We start from the raw sequence: 7939 nt of genomic DNA on the forward strand, positions 1-7939 counted from the left end.
AGGGAATATTCTAACCCGGTGCGTATTGTTCCTGCTAAAAACGGAAGGAAATAAAGTGCTCACACCCAAAGCAGTGTCTACTGACAAATGAGTTTTAATGTAAAAATCAGGCCTACTAAGCAAAAGAGAGATTTAACCTTTAATTGCCCGTTTCAACTTTACATCTTTATCAATGCAGGGAACGAACGTGAGGACAGTTTAGTCAAAGAGCAACCTTTGTAGTGTAACTGATAACAATAGGCCTATTTTCTCGTGTGAGTAATTTTTAGTTACTGTGCCTTAGTAACACAGAATTTTTTTAATTTATTTTTAAATATTTTATAACGATTCGCCAACCACCATCCAAAGTCGGCCTCTTCCTATTGGAAGTAACTTACATAGTGAATCCCTTCTTCACCATTCCTTTGCTTTCCTCTCATTTCTAATTCTGTAAAAATATGGGAGAAGTGCTTGTGTTGAGCATTCGGTTAGGCTTGGGACATTTCTAAGGAGATCATTATTGGCTGAAGACACTGTCACATCCAAATAAAGTCTATTAAATGCCATAGTGTGTGTGTGTGTGTGTGTGTGTGTGTGTGTGCATATGTTAGTTGCTCAGTCGTGTCGTAATCTTTGGGACACTACTGACTAGCCTGCCAGACTCCTCTTGCAAAAACCAACAAGACTAGAATTGAAATGAGTAGATTACACAGAAAACCTAGTAACTTGAACAGATGAATTAATTTATGAAGAAAGAAAGCATTCCAGGCACAGCAAGCAGCACATGTACGGGTAGGAATGTAAAAAATATTGCCCACGAGAAAAGGATGAAGAATTAGATATGTTTAGGGGTGAAGCTAGGATGGTAGAATAGGAGGAGGCACAGATGATTCTTTCAGTGGATTTTCGTTCTTATTTCAAAGTTGTGTCTAATGCTAAGCCAAACATATTGTCATCACCACATATATTTTTCTAATGAGTTTGAATGCCAAGTCACTTCAGTTGTGTCCAACTCTTTATGATCCTATGGACTGTAGCCCACCAGTCTCCTCTGTCTGTGGAATTCTCCAGGCAAGAATACTGGAGTGGGTTGCCATGCCCTCCTCCAGGGGTCTTCCCAATATGGATGGAATTCATAGATCTCATTAGTAGGCAGTGTGTTTACCACTAGTGCCACCTGGGAAGTGCTTTATTGTGTGTAATGTAAAACATAATGCCTGAGTAATTGATACGTTTTCAGATCTCTGAAATGGCAACCCACTCCAGTGTTGTTGCCTGGAGAATCCTAGAGACAGAGGAGCCGGGTGGGCTGCCTTCTATGGGGTCACACAGAGTTGGACACGACTGAAGCGACTTAGCAGCAGATTTCTGATTTCCTTTCCTCAGAAAAGAAAGAACAACCACTACAGTATTTTTTAGCAAATCTGAGGCCGTCTGTATTATGTGAAGAAAGGAGCACTGGAGTGAGCATCAGGAGTCCTGCTCAGTCCCTGGTGTGGAGTATGACCATCTGCAGACAACCTGGGCTTCAGGCATCTTTCCAGCTGTATCACACTCAGAGTCTGACTCTCATTTATGCTCTTCTGAACCAGGAAGGCCACACTGACCTCTATTCCTGCCCAGTCCTGATCAGATGACAGTTACAATAGAATCATTCTTTTTGCCAGAACTGCAATTCTTTTCCTAAGTGCAGCCTTGGGCTTCTGGGCACCTGGTAACAATTTCTCTGGTCCTTGACTTGTACGTTCACCCTGTTCTTGGGGTGGTGCTTCATTTCTCTCTGCAGGAAGAGTGGAATACTGGGAAGCATGGCCCTGGTCACCGATTAATTCAGAAACAGCAAAGGAAAGGGTATCCCTTTTTACAGGTAAGGAAACTGAGGCCCAGAGAGGTTCAGAAAGTTAACTGAAGTCACACAGCTTAATGAATGGCACAGTAGAATTCAACCCTAAGACAGTCTGTTTTAAGGACTCATGTTCTTGGCCGCTGTGTTTTTTGCCTTCCTTCATAGCAACTCTAAGGTTACCACTGCTATCCAACTCCAAAGGTGAAGAAACTGAGGTTCTGAGTGATTAAGGCATTTGTTAAATGTCACTCAGCTTAATCACTGGCTAGGCTCGGATTTGAATCCATTCTAACATCTCTCCTTTCATAATTTCATACTCCTTAGAAAGTGCTGCTGCTGCTAGAGGGGAAAAAAATGGGGAAGTGGGCTCCAGTAACACATATGTATGTCTAGATTTGGAGCTTTAACTGTGGTATTAATGTAATCATTAAGGTTAAGCAGATTAATATTTTTAGACCTTCCTGCTAATTAGCTCCAGTACTGTAAGTTTTGCACAGTGATTCCAGTATTTACACCTGAACACTCTATACAGCCATGTGTTTTATGCCATCCTGATTTCTAGCATGTGGACTCGTGCTTCTAAATGGAAACATCCATTAATAATTGTCTACTGATCACCTCTGCTTGGAAACCCCTCAGCTACTTCACTGTAACTTACCAAATTTGAACCTATTATTTTTCTCCTCCCATGATGCTTTTTGCCTCCTCTTGCATTCATCATCTCAGTTCATGATGGCCTTAGTCATCGACGAAGAGCATTTTCCTTCCCCCTCACCACCATGTTGGTTGGTCACATGTCATCAATTCTACCTTATTGATTCCATCCAGGATTCCTCCCTTTTGTCCCCCTCTGCATTTATTCAAACTGTCTCCCAAGTATAGGCTGAGCCCATTCATAACATGCCTTGATGAAACTAGTGTCTCTTCCTCCCAGTTAATGTTTCACATTCTTCTCAGACTGATTTCTCAAGTTATAAACTGGATCACTGCACTCCCATCCTTTTAAAGACTTTACCCACAGGATAATGACCTAACTTCTCAAGTACTGGCCCCAGTACTCTAAACTCACTCATTTCCTTCTTCAGTTCAGTTCCGTTCAGTCGCTCAGTCGTGTCCGACTCTTTGCGACCCCATGAATCACAGCACGCCAGGCCTCCCTGTCCATCACCAACTCCCGGAGTTCACTCAGAGTCGCATCCATTGAGTCAGTGATGCCATCCAGCCATCTCATCCTTGGTCGTCCCCTTCTCCTCCTGCCCCCAATCCCTCCCAGCATCAGAGTCTTCTCCAATGAGTCAACTCTTCGCATGAGGTGGGCAAAGTACTGGAGTTTCAGCTTTAGCATCATTCCTTCCAAAGAAATCCCAGGGCTGATCTCCTTCAGAATGGACTGGTTGGATCTCATTGCAGTCCAAGGGACTCTCAAGAGTCTTCTCCAACACCACAGTTCAAAAGCATCAATTCTTCGGCGCTCAGCCTTCTTCACAGTCCAACTCTCACATCCATACATGACTACTGGAAAAACCATAGCCTTGACTAGACAGACCTTAGTCGGCAAAGTAATGTCTCTGCTTTTGAATATGCTATCTAGGTTGGTCATAACTTTCCTTCCAAGGAGTAAGCGTCTTTTAATTTCATGGCTGCAGTCACCATCTGCAGTGGTTTTGGAGCCCCCCAAAGTAAAGTCTGACACTGTTTCCACTGTTTGCCCATCTATTTCCCATGAAGTGATGGGACCAGATGCCATGATCTTCGTTTTCTGAATGTTGAGCTTTAAGCCAACTTTTTCACTATCCTCTTTTACTTTCATCAAGAGGCTTTTTAGTTCCTCTTCACTTTCTGCCATAAGGGTGGTATCATCTACATATCTGAGGTTATTGATATTTCTCCCAGCAATCTTGATTCCAGCTTGTTTCTTCCAGTCCAGCATTTCTCATGATGTACTCTGCATATAAGTTAAATAAGTAAGCAGGGTGACAATATTCAGCCTTGATGTACTCCTTTTCCTATTTGGAACCAGTCTGTTGTTCCATGTCCAGTTCTAACTATTGCTTCCTGGCCTGCATACAGATTTCTCAAGAGGCAGGTTAGGTGGTCTGGTATTCCGATCTCTTTCAGGATTTTCCACAGTTTCTTGTGATCCACACAGTCAAAGGCTTTGGCATAGTCAATAAAGCAGAAATAGATGTTTTTCTGGAACTCTCTTGCTTTTTCCATGATCCAGCGGATGTTGGCAATTTGATCTCTGGTTCCTCTGCCTTTTCTAAAACCAGCTTGAACAACCAGAAGTTCACGGTTCACGTATTGCTGAAGCCTGGCTTGGAGAATTTTGAGCATTACTTTACTAGCGTGTGAGATGAGTGCAATTGTGCGGTAGTTTGAGCATTCTTTGGCATTGCCTTTCTTTGGGATTGGAATGAAAACTGACCTTTTCCAGTCCTGTGGCCACTGCTGAGTTTTCCAAATTTGCTGGCATATTGAGTGCAGCACTTTCACAGCATCATCTTTCAGGATTTGAAATAGCTCTACTGGAATTCCATCACCTCCACTAGCTTTGTTCATAGTGATGCTTTCTAAGGCCCACTTGACTTCACATTCCAGGATGTCTGGCTCTAGATGAGTGATCACACCATCGTGATTATCTGGGTCGTGAAGATCCTTTTTGTACAGTTCTGTGTATTCTTGCCACCTCTTCTTAATATCTTCTGCTTCTGTTAGGTCCATACCATTTCTGTCCTTTATCGAGCTCATCTTTGCATGAAATGTTCCCTTGGTATCTTTAATTTTCTTGAAGAGATCTCTGGTCTTTCCCATTCTATTGTTTTCCTCGATTTCTTTGCATTGATCGCTGAAGAAGGCTTTCTTATCTCTTCTTGCTATATATCTTTCCTTTTCTCCTTGGCTTTTCGCTTCTCTTCTTTTCACAGCTATTTGTAAGGCTTCTCCAGACAGCCATTTTGCTTTTTTGCATTTCTTTTCCATGGGGATGGTCTTGATCCCTGTCTCCTGTACAATGTCATGAACCTCATTCCATAGTTCATCAGGCACTCTATCTATCAGATCTAGGCCCTTAAATCTATTTCTCACTTCCACTGTATAATCATAAGGGATTTGATTTAGGTCATACCTGAATGGTCTAGCGGTTTTCCCTACTTTCTTCAATTTGAGTCTGAATTTGGTAATAAGGTGTTCATGATCTGAGCCACAGTCAGCTCCTGGTCTTGTTTTTGTTGACTGTATAGAGCTTCTCCATTTTTGCTGCAAAGAATATAATCAATCTGATTTTGGTGTTGACCATCTGGTGATGTCCATGTGTAGAGTCTTCTCTTGTGTTGTTGGAAGAGGGTGTTTGCTATGACCAGTGCATTTTCTTGGCAAAATTCTATTAGTCTTTGCCTGCTTCATTCCGTATTCCAAGTCCAAATTTGCCTGTTACTCCAGGTGTTTCTTGACTTCCTACTTTTGCATTCCAGTCCCCTATAATGAAGAGGACATCTTTTTTGAGTTTTTAAATCCTAGCCACAAAGAACCAAGTTGATTTTTTAGCTTATAAATTGGAAACTATCTGATATAAATATACTAATATTTATAAATGAGTTGAAGGGTAAAATATATTTTGACTAACTATACTTCTGAGAGTTTCAGAGCCAGGTATTTATTTATTTATTATTTTATTGAAGGGGAGGAAGCAAGGGTAAAACAAGCATTTAACGAGTGCTTAATTTGCCAGGCTCTGTGTCAAGCATGTGATGTGTATCTTCTCATCCACTCCCATCAGTCTAATGTTACTGTTTCATAATGTATATTTATATTCATTCATTATATTCATATAATTATATATAATAATACATTAATATAATAATACATAATTATATATAATTATACTCATAATGTATATTTCATAATGTATATGTTTCACATATGGGATGACTGAAGCCTAGAGCAGAAAATAACTTGCCTGATGTGTGATAGGGAGAGAGCATAGAGCCAGGTGTTGAACCCCAGGCTACCCGAGTGCAAAGTTGTTGCTCATAACCAGTGTCCTAACCTACTTCTTCATGATGGATATGTTACAGCAGAGTACTGAGGATGATTAGAAGGTTTTCAAGCAGAGAATGTGTTATAAAGATGTTTCAGACAGAAAAATGGATACATAGCCTGTAAAGGAGCGAAGAATAGAGAGTGGTCTGGAAATACAATTAACGCAGGAGGGTTAACAAAAGCCCAGGGAACTTTCGGGTGAATGAAGATGAGATTGGAAAGGTAGGCAGCGGCCAGATTAGAGTGGATGTTTTTATGAGAATCATAATCACACTCATGTTCTTTTGTTTTTTTGTTTAGAAATAATTGAACTTACAGAAAAGTTGCAAGAACAGTGCAAAGAAACCCATATACCTCTTACTCATATTTACCTATTGCTAGTATTTTACCAAACTGCTTTATCAATTGTCTATATATTTATCTATAATAGATATTTTATATATATAGGATGAATAATTTCTGAACTGTTTAAATGTAAGTTACATACATCACGGTCCTTTATGATATTTCAATGCATGTTTCCTAGGGATAGGGGGATTCTCTTACATAATGATAGTAATCAACTTTAGTAAATTTAATATTGATACAACATTTCTATCTATTTGGGCACGTGTAATCCAATTTAGTTAATTGATCCAGTAATGTCCTTTATAGTTTTTTTTTCTTCTAGTACTTAATCCAGTCTAGAGTCACGTATGGCATGACTCTAGACTGTTTCTCTCTCTCTCCCTTTACAATAACAGCTTTATTGAAGTTTCGGTTAATTTGTTTTTATTTTTATGTTGAAGCACCAGCTTTCCCATAAACATGAGTTTGTATACAAGGAAAGGACCAAATATCCTTGGAAGATATCTTTCAAAAACTATAATAATCAACAACCCTCTACAAGTCTTTGCATTTCAGGTAGGAAGAGGATTGCTAAACAAACTCAGATTGGAAAAAAGCACAATGAGAACAAATGCTGCCAAGTGGGGTATAATGGGAGAAGAGAGTTTTCAGTGGTAGAACTTCCATCTTTAGTGTCATGTATTAGAAATGCCAAATTGGTATATTTGTCATGGAAAATTTTCTTTTAAATGAGGCACAACCTAAAGAAAACTGAGTAGTAAATCTGAATAAGAAGGAACTATAAGATATAGGTCATTTAGTAGTATTCTTTTCATTGTTGCATTAGTAATTTAACTTTAAACATGTTTGAGAAAAATAACTTCACCATAGTCTTCTGGTCTGACATTCTAAAATATTTTCTTGGGCTATTTGTCAGTATATTTGTGCTGTGCTGTGCTCAGTCATGTCTGACTCTTTGTAACCCCAGGGACTGTAGCCTGCTAGGCTCCTCTATCTGTGGAATTTTCCAGGCAAGAATACTGGAATAAGTTGCTATTTCCTTCTCCAGGGGATCTTCCTGACCCAGGGATTGGACCTGTGTCTCCTGCATTGGCAAGTGGATTCTTTACTGCTGTGGCACCTATACCCCTTGTCAATATTTCTTTGAAATAAAACTACAACTCGGGATGAGCCATCCTTGCAAGACATGTTTTACATGATGCATATGCTCGTGTGATGCATCTGAGACTTGCTTCATAATAAATCAGTACAGAATGAGGCTGGTCGGAAGTGGGATAGTATAGATGAAGCAAGATTTGACCTTAACTTCTGTATGAGTTTCAAAATGTCCGTAACTTTTTTATGCTTGGAAAAGTCGCTTCCCATTCCCGTATCAGATATTTCAGGAACACATACAAATATATTATTTTTACTTATTAGGCCTCTTGGGATGAATCTGGGTGTTTGGAAAAGAGGGAAGAGTTGTTTAATTTTCTAAGCAATTAACCAATTGCCCTTCCCAGGTTGCGCCAGTGGTAATGAATCCACCTGACAATGCAGGAAACGCAGAGATGCATGTTTGACCCGCTGGAGAAGGAAACAGCAACCCAGCCCGGCACTCTTGCCTGGAAAATTCCATGGACAGAGGAGCCTGGCAAGCTACAGTCCACGGGGTCACAAAGAGTGGACATGACTGAGCAGGCACACAGCAACAACCAATTGCCCAGCACTGGTTTTTAAAATATT

Source organism: Ovis canadensis, chromosome 6 (assembly GCF_042477335.2).
Source record: "Ovis canadensis isolate MfBH-ARS-UI-01 breed Bighorn chromosome 6, ARS-UI_OviCan_v2, whole genome shotgun sequence".
In the NCBI taxonomy this organism is placed as follows: Eukaryota; Metazoa; Chordata; class Mammalia; order Artiodactyla; family Bovidae; genus Ovis; species Ovis canadensis.